The sequence below is a fragment of the Nymphalis io genome, chromosome 24 (assembly GCF_905147045.1).
Source record: "Nymphalis io chromosome 24, ilAglIoxx1.1, whole genome shotgun sequence".
Classification (NCBI taxonomy): Eukaryota; Metazoa; Arthropoda; class Insecta; order Lepidoptera; family Nymphalidae; genus Nymphalis; species Nymphalis io.
In genome coordinates this window covers 7,565,272-7,584,858 of record NC_065911.1, presented here as the reverse complement: position 1 = coordinate 7,584,858, position 19,587 = coordinate 7,565,272, and positions in this window count along the sequence as shown.

Genomic DNA, 19,587 nt, shown 5'->3' with positions numbered 1-19,587 from the left:
ATCTAAAACTGAAAAGATATTCCAAAGGAAAAATACGATACCGATAATTGAGACTAATGATTATTTCAAATAGATTGACTTATCAATTATTCAAAGATGATCTTCAGAAATATCAACAAAAAAGTCTTAAACGAATTCCCAAAGTTTTATCTAAGTTGTTATCATTGAGATTTAGGTATCAATATAATGAAAAAATTAATCAAATTTATTGTGTTTTCTGAATGTGCTCTGATAGGGTTCGATTGAGCGCCGATGTTTTTAATACTGTATTTTCGAAACGAAAACTGTGATCGGACAAATAATGGGTCGACCTTTTGTGTCGATTTTTGCTAGGCTGAGTAAGGATAGGTCTTAATATGTATATCATATGACATCCATAAATATTCTTAATCAAGATACAGCAGGAATATTTCCCATATAATTTTATAACATATATAATAAAAAAATGTTGTGTTTTATATTGTTATGTTCTTTCTGAAGTAACTTATATTTTATTGTCATATATTTTTCTCTATTTACTTTAAAGTAAGACTAAAATCTGACATCAATTATCGTATTATGTCAGTTTTATTTAATCTCTTCTAACACGAACAAATCCATATTATCCAGCGTCTATATTTCCTCTATCAGTTGCTTGCCGTTGCGAGTTCGTGCTAAGTTAGTACTTAACCTGCTTGAACTTTATCGTCTCGGAACTGTGCCCTTGGGTTTTGCAGTTGATGCTCTTTAGTTCCTAGCTCCGAGTTCAGAATTAGATGCTTGCGGAACTTTTGTGTTGGCACTGCTTTTTTTTATTTCTTCCACTAGAGTTTCCGATGTATTTCACTTGATTATTATTTAAAGTTTTAAACTTTGATCCTAACTAATATCATAAATGCGAGTGTGAGTTTGTTGGTTTGTTAGTACGCTTTCACCGATAGTAAAAATTCTTTTGCCAATGGAAAACTACAGTCTCAGCGAGTAACATAGGCTATATTTTATCCCCGTAACAGTCCACGATAATGGGAACTACGCGGGTAAAATAGCGCGGAAAAGCTTGTCTTTCATAAATATGTCAATTATTTATTTCTCTGTTTTGTCTTACCAAACCAAAACAAAATCCTAGTTAAAACTATTCCTCAAATAACAATGAATACAATTTGCCTTGTCTTTGTAATTACTATTTTAAATGTAGTCAAATAATGCGGCGAAGATTCAATGCAGAAATGGGAACTAAGCGGTAAATTTTCCTTTTGTTAATTTTCCGCCAATTCGTGTTCAGACAGTTGAATTAATTAGAAAATTTTCATATTTTGTTCCTACCGATCCCGCTCGTATAATTAATACGCGGCTGTCCCAAGATTCAAATTGTTGAACCTCTGGTTCTGTCCGCCCTTCCTGAATATTTATCAGCTACCGGACACAAGCCGGCTTTTGGTGATGTGACGAATTTTGATTTTCGTTACGCATATTTGTAGCTGAAATAGCCTAGTGGTGAATGTGAACCTAGAATTGCTGGTTCGAATCCGGACATAATTTTCATTCGCTTAAATTGTGTTTATAATTCATCTCGTGCTCGGCGGTGAAGGAAAACGTAATTAAGTAACCCGTGTGTCGGATGAAAATCTGACACATGAGTATTCCTTCCCCTCTAAAAAGGAGAGCCAACTGCTGGGCATAAGCCTCCAAACATTAATTGACTGCTACTTTACTTACTTTTTATATGTATTTACTTCTTATATTTACTACTTATACTACTTGTTATAGATATTCTTGTCGTTCATATTTTGTTTATTTTTATAAAAGTTTTGTGACTACTCGAATTAAAAGCTCGAAATAAAATAATCCTAAGTAGTTTTTCATATAAACTCTAAGCTTAATATGTTTTTATCGCGACAACTGAAAAGCTTCTTTTGTATGCAATTTAGTGTATAGAATTCTCGTGTATATGGTAATCGAGTTTATTAAAACATTTACTTTGAAATATATTTGTGTAATCTAATTGATAAACTTGAAAATCTATAATTTTAAAAATTGCTTCAGTTTGATAATTCACAATATCAAAGTAAGTGCTACTAGTGGTGACTCAGATAATAAAACACAACAATTTTAATCGAAGATTCAACACTAAATGACTACAATGATGACACTAGACACTTCAAAACTAGATCTTATAAACTTGATTGACATTTCCATGTATTTTTTCTTAACAATGGAACAATTACAACAGTTACTTAGTAACACGGGTAAGCACTACTGTTTATAATTCTCGTCTTGCTCGCGTAAATATAAAAATGTGGAAATTTGCATGATTCGTGGCGTGGCGTGGTGCTACAAGTTCCAAAAACCCTTTTCTCAAATGGGTAGAATGCATTAATGGCTGTTACTTTACATAACTGTACATTAACAATACTTAAGATACTACATAAGCAATATAGTTTGAAGTGTTCATTATATCCTTTAACGATGACTTCCCAGAAATAAGTATCTTTAATTAAAATGCGTGTGGTCCGTAACTTAGAAATAAAATCTCAATTCGTTTGAAATTAGCTGCGCGTACCTTGTGAGGCTTATACCATATGTAACCACATTTAATTATGTTAATTGGAAATCGATTAACATAATCGATAAATGCGCAGCTTAGACCTCGTTTGCATTGCACCAACAATTACTTTAACCCCTAATTGAATATCGATGTTATATGCAAATCGAATCCTTACGGGATACAATAAAAAAACTTTGTTTAGAGGATTAACTTCGCTATGTCCTAATGTATTAGAACGCTTTTTGTTTTAATATGATATTCGAAAGATTAAGATATACTAAGATAGAATATGATCAACTTTTATTAATGTTATTATTGGTTACTGATCATGAATTAAATACCGAAAAAAGACGTATCTTTTATTCTTATATTTTTGAACTTTAATAATATGATATATCTAAAATAAGTAGATTTTTTTAAAGATCAAATTGAAGTATAGATAAAGCTGCATATTCAATACGATAAAGAAGTAGATTGTTAGTTTTACACATGTTTTGCTATATTGCATAAAAAAGCATTATTATTTCTTTGATGAACGTCGATAACGGGTTGAACATGTTATATAATCCTACTTGGTACTGCAATCACTTGTATCATACGTCTTAGGTAATCTTGTAGGTGAAGTATAGAATGATTTGGTATCATGTCAACGAAAACAGTGCTTAAAAACTAATTGCTTAATGCTTGACCAATAATCATACGAGATTATTACAGCCGGTCCCACATCGGGCGCCAAGCGATACCCTCATAAATATGCAGTGGGTAAGAGGTCCAAATTGCTATTCTTACACGAAAATCTAGATTTATTGACCATTAACTGGACTATAAGTGTCGTTAGAGGGTAAAAAATGTAAATGTGTTACTTTTTAAATATCCGCTGATGTATTCCGTCATTAGCACGTCAGGATCATAAATTATATACTAAAGCTATGTTTTTGCGTGATAGACAAAACTGTTTCAATAGTTCATTGGTATTGATCCATCATTAATTATATTAATTGTCATATCTGGTTCGGCTTTATACGGACATTTATTATTTAAATTGGGAATATTAATTTTCTAAGTAATCAAAGAGCGGACAGAACCGAGATACTACTATAATTTATTTTATAACCTTACGTAGTCTTTTTCATCATAATGAAGTTATATTAGTTAATTACTATGACTTATGTCGAAACGAATAATTTTTTATCATTTCTAAGCTCACTTTTAATAAAAATAGTTTTTTTATTTATACAGATAACTAAAATTTATACTAAATAAAGTTGTAAGAAATATATACAAACAATGCATGTACTTCGCGAAATAAATTACCTACATCCTCTTCATCATCTAGCTCCATCAGACGATCTCTTTGGCTCGAATAATAGTCTATGTCATCTTCATTGTCGGTGGAATCGTCTTCCGAAATTTCACCATTTTCTAACCGCTTCAATATGTTCTCAATCTCTTCTGGCCGCATTTTGGATAAATTTCTATAATAAATAAAAACAAAAGTAATCCCCACACCAAGCTATGCAGAAAAAATATGAAACGAAAGTTCAAAAAGTTTTATAGCTAAAGAGTTAGTAGGTAGGTTTTATGTAGGGCGGAATGCCTGAAGTATCAATATTGATACCAAAAAAAAAGCACTAATTTCTTCAAGTAAAACATGCATTTGCTAAAAATAATTATATCATAGCGAAAATAATGTATTCACTTACCTCAAAAGTATTTATATTCTTCAGAAAAAGAAAATATATCAAATTTATATTCAACAAAACTTTTAGTAAAATGTGTTTACTTGTTCACTTTGCCGCGCAAGTAATATGTCACAGATAAAATAAAACAATAATGACATTTGTTTTTTTTTTAATTTCGTTGGATAGAATACTATACAACAGTAAAATACATACAGCCAACATATAAAAAAAAACTAATAGTGATGTGAATATTCGGTTTAAAATATTAGTATCAAAATTGAAACTCTAGGTTATTAAGGGTTAAACCGTAAATGTTTATGTATGTATCAAAGAGCACAAACAACAATAATTTGTGAATCTATTTCATTAAATATCACCCAATTAATTTCGTATTTATTTCTTACTAGTTTTCGCCCGCGGCTTCGTTTTCGTGATGGGTGTAGGGGATAACCCTTAAACTAGCCTTTGTCCTTTTTTGGATTTAAGCTTGCTACATACGAAATTTCATCAAATTCGGCTTAGTAGCCGTTAAAACGAAACAGAGTTACTTTCGCATTTATAATATTAGCATAGACGTTTAATTTTGTAACTAAAGTGGGATTGGTAACCGTTAATAAACTATCCCGTTAGTCTACAAGAGAATAATTTATTGTTGAATTTTTTCTTCATAATTCAATTAATATTATCTAAGAGGAAGAAGTTTCTTTATTAAAAAGTCTTCAAAACAATACAGCGAGATTCATAGAAGCATAATATTTGCTATATAATAGTAGATTATATAACAATAAGCACTTACTTATATAACAATAGATCAGCCAGTCTAGTTTAAACCCAATATGCGATGCGCAAGTTATTAGGACAGAAGTTAATTAGAATTTAGCTTCTCTTTACGTTAAAGTCAACTTAATCCATATAAACTATATGACTTCGACACATAATATAACATTTCATTTCAGTGAAAATACGTTTTTAAAATAACATCCCGTGGGAAGTCTTCTTCAAAAAATTTATTACGAAATTACAAAAAATAATATTTTTCATAAATTTACCTAAAGATTTCTTCAACCGTAAAATATACTCGTAATACTATCATCTACATATACATATATATATGATGAACAACTGACTGACTTAAATATCAACGCACGGCCCGAACTACTGTAACTACCACCATGAAAGCATACAGATTCGTTTTACACAGTAAATTAGCACTAAGGAAGGATTTTTAAAAAAATAAACCCGTAAGATAATTTATTGTTTTTTTTTATTTTTAAAATAAGTTGTTTATGTTTTAAGTGGATAACACAATATACTATATACATAATATGGTAATATAAAACAAGGGTTGATTTTCCTAATCTCTCGTGTGGACAAGGGTCATAAAGCGCATAATATATATCTTATGACCGTTTCTATGAAAATCGAAATTAAAAGTTTGTTATTATTACAATATATAAATATATAAAATCTACAGATATTACTTATTGGTATTGAAATATCTGTATTCCGTAACAGCCCGTGTCCCACTGCTGGGCTAAAGGCCTCCTCTCCTCTTTTTGAGTAGAAGCTTATTCCACCACGCTGCTCCAATGCGGGTTGGTAGAATTCACATGTGGCAGAATTTCAGTGAAATTAGACACATGCAGGTTTCCTCACGATGTTTTCCCTCACCGTAAAGCACGAGATGAATTATAATCACAAATTAAGCACATGAAAATTCAGTGGTGCTTGCCCGGGTTTGAACCCACGATCATCGGTTAAGATTCACGCGTTCTTACCACAGGGCCATCTCGGTCATCTGTATCGCAGGTTGTAATCAATCAACTTGGGTAATTATTTTGTCAATACGAAGTCAGCGAAACGCTAGTGATAATTATGAAAGTAATTTCAGTCTGCGTCTTTGACTCATTGTTAAAATATATATTTTCTTTAGTTAAATTAATTAATTTTTCTTTTAATTTGTGAATCCATTTTCTGCGAAATAATGAGCACCGTATTGAATGTTTTTTATTACTTATACATATTGTATTTTATTAAGAAATATTATCGTACGTTTTTTTGTTCTTGATATGCTTTAATATTTTTCCTCGAAGTGGAAATTTTTACAGCGAAGGAAAAATATACTCAATACGCGTAGTAATAATATTCTCAAATAAATTTTGTTCGCGTTTTTTTATTCTATGTTGTAACAATTCTTATATCAGTAATAACCAGTATATGTCGCTCGGCTGAGCAAAGGCTTCTCGTTTTTTTAAGGAGAAGCTTGAAACTTATTCCACCATGTTGTTTAATTGCTGTTTAGTGAACACACATTGGTCAGAAAATTATCCTAAACGTGCAAGTTTTTGACGGGATTTTCAACCACGTGACAAATTATAAAAAAAAACATTATACCTAAAACCTATAACGCTGACATATACATATATACACATGAGATGTGTGTAGAGGGTTTACTTATAAATCAACTTCTGTCAATTTAAAAATTAATATTAAAAAGCGTAGCCTCGATTTAGTAACATTATATTAAATTAATAAATAATCATTGTAATATTTGCATATGCAATTAAAGAATGAATGAATACTATTATATGAACTATGTTGTTTTATATATCACGAAGTCGAAGGTTCTACACCACATATGTCCCTCTTATATACTGAATAATACTACACTATGTCAGATTGATCGTCGTTTATGTTTATTGCTCAGATCCTAACAGTCGAAGCGTGAAGCTATTTTATTCATAACCATACACGGACGGACTATTACGAAAATATTTTTTGAAAAACATACCAAACGAATTCTATAGTTCCAAGATTATATTTAGCCCACGCATCTCGTTTTTTTTTTATTAAATCAAAACAAAATACATTATAAATTTTAGAAGTAATTACACGCACAAGGGACATAACAACTTAGTTCTCAAGGTTGGTGGCGCAGTAGTGATGACCACTTACCATCAGAAGGCCCATATGTTCGTCCGCCTTCCTTTCCTATAAAAAAAAGTAAATGTATAAAGCCCTATGAAAAACCCAAAAACTTAATCTGGTGAAAGTGGCAGTTCCATCGAGTCTATGTACTCTGATGCGCATGACAGGGCATTAATATATGACGCTGACAATGCATCAGCGTGACCTTATTGCAAGTAAAGTAAATGTCCCACTGCTGGACTTATTCCACCACGCGTCTCCTATTCGGGATGGTTGATACACATAGTGGAGAAACATGCATATTACCTCAAGAAATTTTCCTTTACCACCAAACACGAGATTTATTATAAAAACAAATTGAACATAAAAATTCAGGATTTCCTGGGCTTAAACCCCAAAGATCGGTCAAGACTCACTCGTTCTAACCACTGGGCCAGCTCGGCTCCTAGCAAGCGTTCCCATAACCATATTTTTATTAGATTTCCGTAACAGGTTGACTGGTGGTAGGGCTTTGTGCAAGCTCGTCTGGGTAGGTACCACCCTCTCATCAGATATTCTACCGCAAAACAGCAATACTTGATATTGTTGTGTTCCGGTTTGATGGGTGAGTGAGCCAGTGTAATTACAGGCACAAGGGACATAAAATCTTAGTTCCCAAGGTTGGTGGGGCATTGGCTATAAGCGATGGTTGACATTTCTTACAATGCCAATGTCTAAGAGCGTTTGGTGACCACTTACCATCAGGTGGCCATATGCTCGTCCACCTTCCTATTCTATAAAAAAAAAAAAAAACAGCCTGTGAATGTCCCACTGCTGGGCTAAAGGCCTCCTCTCCACTTTTTGAGGAGAAGGTTTGGAGCTTATTCCACCACGCTGCTCCAATGCGGGTTGGTAGAATTCACATGTGGCAGAACTTCAGTGAAATTAGACACATGCAGGTTTCCTCACGATGTTTTCCTTCACCGTAAAGCACGAGATGAATTATAATCACAACTTAAGCACATGAAAATTCAGTGGTGCTTGCCCGGGTTTGAACCCACGATCATCGGTTAAGATTCACGCGTTCTTACCACAGGGCCATCTCGGCTTTTTATTAGATTTCAATTAATAATAATTTTATTTTAAATAAGATTATATAATAATTATTTTTATTTCATAAGAAATAATCACATACTATGGAATTATTTAGATCATTAGGTAATCAAGATTAACGTTTTGAAAAATATTCAACTGTAATAAAGTAATGACATTAATACCACAGATTAATAAATACAGAGGCATGTCGCTGAAGCACGGAGGGTCGTTATTTCATTAGTCTGTGTCTAGACTGCGGCTTTTAGTTTTCGGTCTGTGATGTTGACAAATTTCATTCATATTTCACACGTTTATTAAGATATATTTTTTAATTCACGTTTATGAACATGAGCCGAGACGGCGCGGTGTTTAAAACACATAAATCTCACAATTAGCGGGTTCGAATTCAACCCAAGCAAAATACCAATGAGCTTATTTTCGTGCTCGATATTGAAGGATGACATTGTGCGAAAACCGACTTGTGTCGAACGATATATATATATATATATATATATATATATATATATATATATATATATATGTTGGTTCATAAAACTGGTTACAATCTCTTAGTATACATAATTATAAACACATATGTACATGAAAGTAGATAGGAACGTTGGAGCAGTTCGGTGAAGTAAGATAAGAAGTAGAGGAGTCTTTGACAAACCTAACTCACAAGAAATTAAGTTTCTTCACATTTGTGGCAGGTGACAGCTTGAAAATATATAAATATGTATCTTGTTTATATATAAAAATAAATGAAACATTTTCTGGCAGTCCTAGAACTCTGTCATTTCCCGATTTGATTTGATTGATAGCATGCCACAATTGCTCCGATATATATATCTATATTATATAAGCCGAGATGGCCTAGTGGTTAGAACGCGTGAATCTTAACCGATGATCGTGGGTTCAAACCTGGGTAAGCACCACTGAATTTTCATGTGCTTAATTTGTGATTAAAATTCATCTCGTGCTTGACGGTAAAGGAAAACATCGTGAGGAAACCTGCATGTGTCTAATTTCATTGAAATTATGTCACATGTGTATTCTACCAACCCGCATTGGAGCAGCGTGGTGGAATAAGCTCTAAAACCTTCTCCTCAAAAAGGGAGAGGAGGCCTTAGCCCAGTAGTGTGACATTAACAGGCTGTTACTGTAATATATATATATATATATATATATATATATATATATATATATATATATATTATATAAAAAATAAGTATATATATCTTACAATTCATCTAAAAAATGTTTTATGTACAAATAAGGCCGTATTACAGTATTATTAGCTGTTTCGCCCCCCGTGGAGCGTAGCGTGATATCACATAATATGTAACGTTCTTAATAAATTTGCTGTATAACTAAAATATTTTTTCAAATCGCCCTTTTAGATTCTACGATTAACGCGTTCAAACAAACAATTCAGTTTCACTATAATAATTAATACTAATATTATAAAGATATAAGATTTAATTTTTGTATGTTTGTTGGTAATGGATAAACTCAAAAACTATAAAACTTATTTTAAAAATTATTATACGCACATAAAGCTTAATAACCAGCGAGTACGAAAATTGCAATAACGTAACCCAAATTATCAAACATTTTCTTATAAAATATCTACTAAGATTGATAGACACGGACGAAATCGGGGCGGGTCGCTAGTTATATATTCAAAAAGAATACATAAAATTTAAGTAACTTAATATAATTTCATCACAAAATTCAAATATCTTCGATAACAGATTCTAATTCCATACATTAATTTCCTTGCCATGAAGCCACGTACAAGATTAGTTTGAAGGTATCAAAGTTTGGTAGTTAATCTAGGTAACAGTATTACCACGGTAAATGATTATACGAATATTATTTATTAGTCGCTGGCCGCGGCTTCGACCGAGGGAGGGACATGTCACATACCCCAGTCCTTTTCTATACCCCTCCCTGACAATGTGTATGCAAAATTTTATGACGTTTGGCTAAGTAGGTAAGAGAGCGTAACAAAAAAAAAATAAACAGTCACTTTATAATTTATAATAGTATTTTGGACTAGGTTTTCTTTCGTTACTTAATGCTTGTATGTAAAGCCTATTGTAATGCGATAAAAAAAATTTATATAACCTAACCTTCTTATCGTAGCAAAGTTTATATTTTTAGCTTTGCAGTATAATAATTAAATCCACCTTTTTTATAAATTCTAAGAAACCAATAAATGTATGGACAATTCCACTATAGTACCGTATCTCCTGATGGAGCTTTCCTATTACAGAAAAAGTAAGGCGCTTGCAATCATCGACTGTTTCTACACAACACAATTTAACAAACGATTTTGAACTCTAACGCAATACAATAAGAACGAGCAACCTTAATAGTATAAAGAGCATGTGGTTTAAGAAAAAAGGGACAAGACTCAGGTAGAAAACTGAATACAAAAGATGCGTTCGTTCGCGCCGCTTCACCAAATAAATACAACCGTCCTCAAAACTATTTATCAACGTTAAGGACAAGGAAATAGAGTTGATAATTTAATAAAAAAATATTTAATAGACGCTAATGTCGTGGCATAAGAATCGAGTCAGAGTTCTTTTGAAATGAACGCGTATTGGCGGTCAAATTTTTATAGGTATCAGTAAACGTAAGCCTAAAATATTAGGTTAGTTTCGTTTCGTTCTCGATAAGGGACCATGCTGCTCTCGTTTTTAGTGTTTTAATTAGTGTTTTAGTGTATAATGGTATAGTGATAGTGTTGTAATAGTGTCTGAATGTTGTGTGACCGGTATTTTGTAGGTTTGTATGTGATTTGACCATGAACGGCCGGAATGTTTTGTTTGGTTTTAGAGGTTATGTTGATGTGACTAGCTTGGCGTTGTGCTTTAAAGTTTTCGTAATAAGTTAGTTAATACTTTCAATATTACTAATATTATCGGTTAATTGGTAGTATTATGTAAATACTATTTTAATATTTAATTACTTTTTCATGTAATTCATTATTTTTTTTATATTTAAAGTTCATTATTGTTTATTTATTTTAACATTGCATAAGTTGCTAAGCTTGAAATGTTTTAATGTAAACTTAAGATAAATTGATAAATTAACTTAAATTATGATATAGGATAAACTTTTGTATACAGAGTTGAATGATAATTATTTTAAATAATTCATACATAACCGCTAGATTTTATAATTAAAACAGACAAGAATTGCGAGAACGAAATTTCGGAACAAGTTTCGCAATAACTTATATTTTAATTATAGTATCTTTTCAATAAAATAATTTAAAACAGATGTTTCTTATAGTCGTAAGAATCTCAAGAAGGCTTAACAGCGAACAGCCGAACAAAAATAGACAAGTACAAACTCGATCCTCATTATAGCGCCTCGACTGCGCTGAACAGAAATAACGATTCTGTTTCCAGTAGAAAAAAATTGTACAAACATGATCTTATAAAAATTCAATTTAGTTTCGAAGATAAATGTCGTTTTTGCTAGTTGTACCAAAATGGTAATTGAATTTATTGTATTATACTTTTCTGGAATGTTCTATCGTTGGTTTTTTTTGTGTAATATTTGTTGGAAATGTTTTCTGAATTATTCTACCGTTTTTTATGTGTCATATCTACTTTTTTCCTGCAACGGTAAAAATTTGTTATAGGTATATTTTATTTCAATATAAATATAAAATTCTTTTCGGACTTACAATAAGTAATAAGTTAAAAACACATTCATAGCTATTTTGCAAATCTTACAAAAGATCAGCCCAGCTAGAATCGAAGATGCGCCGTTGCGTAATATATCAACCAAGCCCAGCATCCGAGTGACTTCTTTAATCGGTATCTTTAGATCATTCTAGATGTTAATTTATTTTTCTTTTTCAGATGGCGCCATCAGCATAAAATGTAGCTTGGCCTCATTAAATTGGTCATCATGAGCATCCGGCGTAAGGTGATGGGAAAACAGGATTCCAGCTGGCGCAGAGTGTTCAGTGTATTCGTGTGTGTGATAGTGCTATGTGATAGTGTAAGTGGTAAGCAGATAAGTGAAACGCTGCAAAGGGCGCTGTCTGCGGTCCGTGGACCGAGTCCTGGGGCTAAGAAGCTGCTCAATATTCCTGAGGATGGAGGTGAGTTAAAACGGATATATTTCATTAACTATAAGATTCATCATAATTTATTATTCACTTGCCATTATACAATTTATTTAGGACGCCTTTCTGACGCTAGCCCTCCTTGAGAATGCTGTCTTTGATCACTCTATCCAATGTTAAATTAATATGATAAAATATTATAATATTTTGAATCACTATTAATGAAATTTTGATATCAAATATAAGCTACCTAATTTATATTAGTACGGGATTTAAAAATGTTAATTCCTACACTATTGTATTTTAAATTGTTTCTGTTTCTTTATTCTATTAAAACTAAACAACAATTCCACTTCAAGTTTCACTAATATCTTATTACTTCATCCGTTAAAAGCTTCCATCTTAAAAACAGCAGTCCATCCAATTTGCCCAACTTAATTTATCAGGTCACGACCAGAAATCTCAACAAAACTTTCATTCGGCGACAATGATTGTGAAAAAGGGCGATGTTTAATTACTCAAAAACTTAGGACCTCCGTTATAAAAGAACCTTTAACTTTCACGATGCCTCAGTATCATGAGAACTTCGGGTTACCATCCCTACAAAACTTGGACGTTGGAGTTCTTTATTAATTAATGTGGTCCCTTAATTTTTGCCTTCAGGTGTTTTGCTAATATATAGCGTACTTTAAACATTTTTAATAATGCTTGATTACTTCGTAACTTTTTAAAATATAACTCCCGGCGGGGGTAATTATAACAATAACGGCTCTATATTACCAAAGAAATATAAAGCTCACTAGACTTTTTAAAAACAAACTATTTATTTTTAGTACAAGTAAAATAAAATTGGATGTATTAAATTATTTAGTCATCATTATAAAATTTGTATAAAAAATGACTTCGATTAGTTCGGTGCAATTGGCTTAAATTTCTTTTGTAAGATTTTACTCACTCATACTAACTGGTGAAGTTAAATCTTTGTGCAAGCCCGTCTATGTAGTTATTATCCACTCACCACATATTCCACTGTCAAACAACAATCCTTGCGGTTGGAAGGGTATATATATATAGGCCTCTGCATCTTTGACAGATGATTTAAGCGGCATCGCGAAGGCACTTGCGTTCATGACTGATATGAATAGACCAATGCGAGAGAGGATCCTCAGGCCGCACTTCCGACAAGTGTATGCGCCCCCAGATGGGCGGGGGTTTGAAGCCCGCTCATGACGCCTAGTGCGTTTTTCTTTTAGTAGGTTTAACCAGTCATTGTCATGCTTTGATTGACCTTCGTGAATAAGGCGTCGCCACTTGGCACGGTCCTCTGCCAGTTCCTCCCATCGATTGCTAGGGATGTTAAACGCAACCATATCACGCTTAGCGCAATCTTTGTAACGGAGCATAGGCCGCCCAACAGACCTCTTTGCATCCACAACCTCTCCCAGTAGTATTTGCCTTGGAAGACGGGTCTGCTCCATTCGATGCACGTGTCCCAGCCACCGTAACCGTTTTTTTTTGAGAATGGCCATGATGCTAGGCAGCTGTGCCTCGCCTAGAACAGACCCGTTTGTCACGCGATCCTGCCATGTGATGCCCAGAATGCTCCGAAGACAGCGCAAGTGAAATGTGTTTAGTCGGCGTTCTTGTTTTGCGTACGTTGTCCACGTTTCTGCTCCATACAAGAGTGTGCTTAGGATACATGATTGGTAAACAAGCATTTTCGTTTTTACCGTAAGGTGTCTGTTATCCCAAGCCCTTGAACAGAGCCTCCCGAACGTAGAGGCTGCTTTGCCGATGCGGAAGTCGATCTCTGCATCAAGCGAGAGATTGCTCGACAAATGCGACCCAAGGTAGCAAAATTTGTTAACCACCTGTAAAGGTGCGCCGTTAAGCAAGATGACTGGTTGCTCTAAACATCCTTGCGCTAAAATAACGGTCTTCTTGCAGTTTATGGACATTGAAAAGAGGTCGCACGCTCTGGCAAATTTGTCCATTAGACTCTGGAGTTGAGCTTGGTCATGAGCAACGAAGGCAGCGTCGTCAGCGAAGAGGAGACTATCTACAAATAGGTCCTCCCTGTAGCGTTTGGACTTGAGCATTGAGATGTTGTACAGCCTACCATCGGTTCGCGTGTGTAAGTGGACGCCTTGCTGTTCATCTCCAAAAGCAACCTTCAGAAGCACTGAGAAGAATATTCCGAACAAGGTGGGGGCCAGTGCACAACCTTGACGAACACCACGGCGTACGTCGAATGGCGTGGATGCGTTGCCATTGTCCAGGACGGTAACTTCCATACCTTCGTGGAACGATTGCACTATCCTTAGGAGTTTTGGGGGGCATCCAATTCTGACAAGAACCGAGTACAACCCCTCTCTGCTCACGGAGTCAAAAGCCTTATTTAGGTCTACAAATGCAATGACTAGGGGGGTATGTTGCTCCCTACACTTTTCTTGTAGCTGTCTGAGTGAAAATATCATGTCGACAGTTGACCGTTGGGATCTAAAACCACATTGTGCCTCAGGGTATACGCGGTCGGCGAGCCTTTGTAGTTTGCCTAAAATGGCCCTGGCAAAGGCTTTACCGACGATGCTAAGAAGAGATATTCCGCGGTAACAGTTGCAGTCGCCACGATCGCCTTTGCCTTTATAAAGAGTGACGATGTTAGCATCTCGCATATCCTGAGGGACGTAGTTTTCTTCCCAGCACTTAGCCAGGTGGTTATGAAGGATGGGCAAGAGGCACTCAAGCTTGACGACTTCGGTGACAACATCGTCTTTTCCGGGGCTCTTTCCGCATTTGAGCTTCTTGACGGCCAGATAAAGTTCCTCTACTGTGGGTGCAACGTCTAACTCGTGCCAAGTTGCCAGATTCGGGACAAGCTCCATTGCTTCTGGCTGAATATCCACTGGGCACGAGTAGAGCCCCTTGTAGTATTCTACCCATCTTGGCATCTGACGGGTGCTGTCTGTTATAACAGAACCGTCGGTTTCCTTGAGAGGTGCCGTCTTTTTTGGAGTAGGTCCAAGTGCTCTTTTGATGCCCGCGTACACCCCGCCAATATCCCCCGCGTTTGCGCACGCTAGGATGCTTTGGCAGAGCTCTGTCCAATACGCATTTACAAAGAAGCGCGTGCTACGCTGGAGTGAGGCTTTTGCCTTCGTGAGATCTTTACGCGTCGCATCGCAAGGGTTAAGGCGAAAATTTAAAGCGGCTTGGCGTTTCGAGTCAATCAAGGGAAGTAAGTGCTTCTCGTTTTCTTGAAACCAGTCGTAAGATTTTGCCTTTTGATAGCCAAAAATCTTGCCTGCAGTGTCAGTGAGAAGAGACTTGACTTTTTCCCATTCGACTCGCGCTGATGCCGTACTATCCCAAGTTGCAACTTCTTCGCGGACGAGTTCCCCAAATGACTCCACTACTTCCATGTCACGAGTCTTGAAAAGATTTATCTTTTTTCGACCGAGTGGCTTGGAAGAATGGACTCTTCTAGGGACAAGTCGGACTTTAGTAGCGACGAGGCTGTGATCGGTGTCGCAATCGGCACTGTGAAACGCCCGCGTGTGGAGCGTTTCCCGTAGATCCCTCCTTCTTGTAAGAGCAAGGTCTAATTGGTGCCAGTGTTTAGATCGAGGGTGCATCCACGAGACTTTCCGCATCATTTTGCCTTTAAAAAAGGTGTTGGTAACACACAGCTGGTGCCTTGAGCAAAACTCCAACAGTCGTTGTCCGTTGTCGTTAAGCTTGCCTATGCCGTGTGCACCGAGGCATTCAGGCCAGGCTGATGTACCCTGACCGACGCGGGCATTAAAGTCACCCAAAATTTGCAGTCTGTCAGTTGGATTCACCCTGCGCACTGTCTCATCGAGCTGGCCGTAGAATTGATCCTTGGTCTCAGGTTTTGAACTAAGCGTCGGTGCGTAAGCGGAAATTAGCGTGACAAAGCCGCTTTTTGTGTTTAGACGCAAGACCATAATCCGCTCGGAAACGCCTACAGGTGTCTCTATGGCGTTGATGAGATGGTTTCGAACCGCGAAACCTACACCATGCTCTCGTGTTTCCAAGGAACTCTTGCCCTTCCAGTAAAAAGTGTAGTTAGCTTCACGCAAAGACCCTTCGTCTCTGTCAGTTCTGGTCTCTTGTAAGGCTACGATATCGATATTGAGCCTTTTAAGCTCCACGTCGATACTGTAAGTTTTGCGCAGTTTTTGGGCGCAATCGGAGCTTCCGTAGGTGTTCGGGAAGCCTGTCCTCATCGTTCGGACATTCCATGTCGCAAAGCGCATGTAAGCAGCGTTGTTGTGGGTTTTGAGATTTTTGTTTCTTTGAGCAGGTGGTTAATGTCACAGCGTCAACGTCTAGCTGTAAGGCTTGTGTTCCGTTCACCCAGGCGGAACAAGTTAACGCTGAGGCGGATCAGTACCTTATTGATCGGGGGCTGCCCGACTTAAAGCAGGCGGTAACTGATCAATGGATCTACGGTGGATCCTCCTACTGTCAAGAGTGGCCCCTGGCGTCCGCACTTACGCCTATTCGTGCTGACTTATAACCGGTGACTGCCACTCTCCGTGTTGTTTTCCACCTGCAAGACAGGTGAGCGAAGTGTCCTCTCCGTGGATGCTGCTACGCCTGGGCCAGGCGACTTTATGGCAACACGGGCTTGCTCAGTACCCATGCCACCCTCTCCTCCTCCCCAGCAGGATCCGCAGGAATGACGAGTCAATACGTGTGGTGCTGGTTTGGCCGCAGGTGACTGGCTTACGCCTAAACGGAGGCACCGCTCCGGGTTTAATATTAGTTTTCCTTCTTCTTTGGCGTGACGCTGGGATAATTTTGGGAAACAGCGTATCAAGGAGAGGGGTGAGGATACTGTGATCACGGAAGATACAGGAATGTGACACTAGTAGCTAGAGCAGTCCGGGGTCGCGTACCCGTAGTGATTCCAACCAGCTATCGGGCAGATAACTGGTAGATCCACCCTCTGGACACTTGGAAGGGTGGAACCAGTATATTTAGCAGGTACAAGGAACATAACATCTTAGTTTCTAAGATTGTCAAAGCATGTGATCGGAATGGAATTTTTACGTAGTTCATGTCTGTCGGCGGTGATAACCATTTACCATCAGTTGGTTCACGTACCTAAATAAAAAGAAATAAATGAGTATTAAAATTTTAGAAAACCTAAATCAAAATAATTGAGAACGGTATGTATACCATTACGTCACAGTGTTCCGGAAAGCGGAAATAAGGGCACACTGAATCCTTTTATCGTGCAAGACTGATTGCCATGAATTAGTCAGCGATTTTTTTATACCCAGTTCTCTCAGATTTAGTACAGTTACTCTTCATGTTTAGATATAAGTACGATTTATACTTCCTTTAAAGCTTAAATTTCTGAATTTAAAAAAGGTTATACTGATAAATCATCGTTTAAATTTTAACTATAATTTGAAAATTAATTATTACCAAAAACAAGGTAAATCTAAATTATTACATCTTCAATTTAATATTCATATAATACATACTTTCATTATTATTTATAACGTATGTTGTACAAAAATATATAAGGGTACTTTTATTGGAGCTAGTCCCAATTTTATTAATCATTACTCTGCATTGATCAAAGTCGTGTACGATGGTTTCAATTCCCAATTAATTGCTACCTGTACAATTTAGATTCTAGATTCCATTAATGCTTCCTGCATTGAAGTCAAATCTAACGAAACCTGTCCCATTAACTCGATAATGGCGTCACGTAGTCTCATCAAAGTTGTGCCAAGGATTGGCATGACTGGCGAGAATGGATTAGTTTGGATTGTAGATCAATCTTTGGATTTAGTTTCAGGGATTTATAATGCGATTGTTCATGGGGATTTTATTATCTTAGCTAAAATAATGATTTACATTTGTAATTTCCCTTTCGTTAAAGCATAACATACAAAAAGAGTAGTTGATATATATCTTTACCTACTAGTGTTATTTGAAATATAAACAAGTTTTCTAATTAAAATATATTATATAAATGCAAAGTCTTCAACGACAAGTGACGCCAGGAAGCAATCCTGTCTGAATTCAGCTCGTTAATGTAATTTGGAAGATTTTAGCGAAATCCCAAAAGCGATGTTCAAGCACTGAAACTGGCAAATATTTCTAACGCAGCTGTCGTAACTTGGACAATTTCATTTCCATGAGATTCCCCCACAAATCTGCATAAGTTGAAGACGAACGATACTACTCCACGGGTCTAAAACTACCGTTTTGCATTTAAATGATAAGACATATAATAGCCGTTTGGTAGGATTACATTGCAGTTTCATTCCGTGAACTGTAATGTCTTGCTAAGGAGTGCGAATGGTACAATGATCTATCTTGAATTGCACTTAAAATTCTACCTTCTTCTAGGTTAGGTGACACACAGCCAAACTCATAGCTCTCTTGAGCTTACATTTTTCTAAAAAAATATATTATATATTTACAGAAAAACAGAACCGAACATTTCAGTTTACAAATAATTTGTTCTTTTTGTGTTTTTTCATTGTGTGGTAATAATGTTTGGTTTGTATGTCGTATCTCCATAATCGTGACAACGAAATACATGTTACAGTGTTGTTCATTCAAGTAATTTACAAATTATTTTAAGAATTTATATATTATTTACCATATTCATTCATTCTATTTTCAAACTTTAAAAGGAAATTAGTATTTTATTTAAAATAAATTGGATTCTGTTTCGCCTTAGTAATCAGTGCAAATGTATTTTTCTTAAATATTATATTATATATTAAATTAGGTTATTTCGGTTGTTGCAAAATTCTTTATTCATCATTAATTCTGACCGTGTGTTCTAAGGAAGGCAAGCGACGACACAGCGCATAGTTACCAGCGTATTTGAATAACTCGCAAATTATTTTACTCGACCATACCATAGCATTGTTTCTGAATTCTACACTCAGCTTAAAAGTTAGCTAAGTTAGGTTTCACGGTTAAGTCTAGTTCGCAGCGCATTTTGTTTGGTCTGCGAGCGTGAGCGGAATTCCCTGCTTAGAACTTCGCCTGATGAAATATTTAATACCTGAAATTGTTCTAGCTTTCCCACCGCCAAGAACTGTCTAGCCCAATGTTTTGTACTTACCATCTAAAATGCTCTATAATGTTTATTTCTTTCTCTATTTATATACTTTGTAGTATTTTCTGTACCTTTATTTTTTTTTAATATTTATTTTCTCGCTTCGTATATTTATCGTTTTTTAAGACATTAACACTTATTCTGGTACTGTCATTATGTTATTTTC